Here is a 2,500-nt window from a genome sequence, read left to right on the forward strand (position 1 = left end):
AATGACAAGAATAAGAGTCCAGGCGAATTATATATATGTATATGAGATTAAAGATTCAGTAGGGAGCCTTATTCACTTCCTCCCCTCCCCACCCTCTTTTCATTCATTCATATGTAGCATGTTTTAGCCCATGCGACCACACTTAAACCTGTCTTAGCAAGTTATGAATGTTTTAATGCTTTTTTTATGCTGACAACCTGGAACATATGACAGCATCACGCCACTTTAGGAAGCATACGGCACTTCATGAAAGATTAAACACAGTGTATGAAACATACGTGGTGACGAGGTTAATACGGACCCAGGTGATGCATTACACATATTGATGACCTGAGTCAACACTTTTCTAATCCATCAAGTTATGATTCATAACATATAGGCTAAACCAGCGGACACCGTGAAAATGTTAACAGTGTTAGTGCAACATATTTTAGAGTGTATTCCCAGGGCACTATATAAGTGTTGAATAAATGCTGCATTTTTTTAACTTCTCTGGACAAACTCAGGCCCAGGACCACATGCAGACCGCGGCGCTGAGCCTTTATGTAGAAGAAAGACAACTTTTTAATCAACCGCAGCATCTTTGTGCAGATAGACCCGCTGGCAAGCCTGTTCACTCTTTACTCAAAAGACTCAACTACATAATAATAATAATAATAATGATACAACATTACAGAAAGCAGCCTTAAGTAGCAGATTAATACTTGATCATTACACATTTTATGACAATTAGGTTAAAAATAGGCTCTGCACAAAGGGGTTAAAACAGCTATGGTATTGCAGGTTTGAGATGATACAAGGTCATATCTATATAAGAAAAATGCATCAGTGAATGGCCAACATGTTATGTCAGGGTACATTACAGTATTTCTCATGTATTATTGGCACAGCCAACTTATTTGCGACATCTGGCCCTACAGTCAATATTTTAAAACCAATGTGGCCCTCTGGCCAACATAATTTCCCATGCCAGAAAAGGCTAAACTCCTGGTCATCTGGTCATTTTTTTCCTACCTGATACAGGAAATTCAATGGAGTAAAACAAAATGTCATAGATTCAAATAACACAGGATGAAGTATTAATCTCCTTGTGCATGCACATACAGTACAAAACACAGGCCTGGACTGGTAATCTGTCATACAGGGCTGATAGTCCTCAGAGGCCAATGCTGATGTTATTTTTGGTTGTGTGTGATTATGCAAAGGGCCATTCGGAGCCAAAAATGACTGTGCCATTTTTATTGGTCCCAGTCCATCCCTGCACACACACACAGAGAGAGTATGTTAAGGCTATTTTGGATAACATATTCTCTATAAAGTTATGTTCACATTAACCACACTGTTAATTAACCGGCAGGTAGGCTCTACCCATATGAGGTCAAATGCGCTCTAACCCATGTTGTACTCTGTGTCATTAATAAAATATATTTATCATGTTTCACAGAGAGCTGAACTGGTGGTAGGGAGAGGATTACTACAGCTGTGGTGTTCTTACCAAGGTTATGTCATTTTAATCCCGTGTGAAGGAAATGACAACTGTGCAAAAAGGGCTTTGATCTGGTAAATCTGATAAACGTAAGAAGTCAAGCTTTATTGTTTTGTTACGCTACAGCGGCTCAGTTATTCGCGTAAATGAATGAAAAACACAAGAAATTGGCTACGTATTCAGAGGCCTGGCGTCAGTGTTTGTTTTCCTGTCACGGAGGATGAGTGAGCAGAGAGATAACATTTCACAATGGAGAATAATGACGTTGTCAACGACAATAGCCTTTCGAAAGTTAATTTGAGCTCAATTAAAACCCAGTCGGGACAAACAAACAAACACTTAATTAGCGCAACAACTGTCAGGGCCACTTGTGTCTCTGGAGGGTTAGGGCGTTGCCTGGCGCGCTTAATGTGTGTGCTCCTGATGATTATGCTTTCGATTTATCTCTTGTTTGACACCCGCTGCACAATCACTCTCCCGCTTCCGCGAGGAGGTTGCGTAACGTTCCAATGTTCCAGTGTCAGTCGCGCGGAAAAGAAGCCGTGTAATTATAGATCTTGCCGACTAATTAAACGGCAAACGAATATAGCCTACCTTTACCGGAGTTGTATGCCTGCTGCTTACCAGCACGTTAAGTTGTAAGTAACTTTATGCGATTGGAAATGTTTATCCGTGGTGTTATTTATTCAGACACTTGCGAGGCTCACTGAAGCACAGTCTATCCGGGGGTTTGTGCAACAGTGTTAGACTGAGATGAGCTGAGGAGAGGAGATCTGAGGGACACGGTAGTCGGTGGAGGGAGAGACGCTGTAGAGATAAGAGGACACGAGTTCTGTAAGGGGAAGCATGCATAGTTCCTTTCACCCTTCACAGATCAATTATGCATGCTTTTTCTCTCTCTCTCTCTCTCTCCCTCCCGCATAAAAATATGTTGTGTCCTAGGGGGATTCGTTCGCGCGCGATCCATGGCAGGGCAGGCAGACGTGTCTCGATAGGCTAGGCTGTGCGCGTGGA

General features: G+C 42.0%; 1 protein-coding gene across 1 annotated transcript in view; it reads left to right on the forward strand.

Annotated features, from left to right (window-relative positions):
* Nucleotides 1-2,500, forward strand: part of gabrz (gamma-aminobutyric acid type A receptor subunit zeta) — a gene marked incomplete at its 5' end in the record, with an annotated part of 48,490 nt that overhangs the window by 32,007 nt on the left and 13,983 nt on the right. The gene's annotated exons all lie outside the window — the stretch shown is intronic.

This window comes from Engraulis encrasicolus, chromosome 17 (genome assembly GCF_034702125.1).
Source record: "Engraulis encrasicolus isolate BLACKSEA-1 chromosome 17, IST_EnEncr_1.0, whole genome shotgun sequence".
In the NCBI taxonomy this organism is placed as follows: domain Eukaryota; kingdom Metazoa; phylum Chordata; class Actinopteri; order Clupeiformes; family Engraulidae; genus Engraulis; species Engraulis encrasicolus.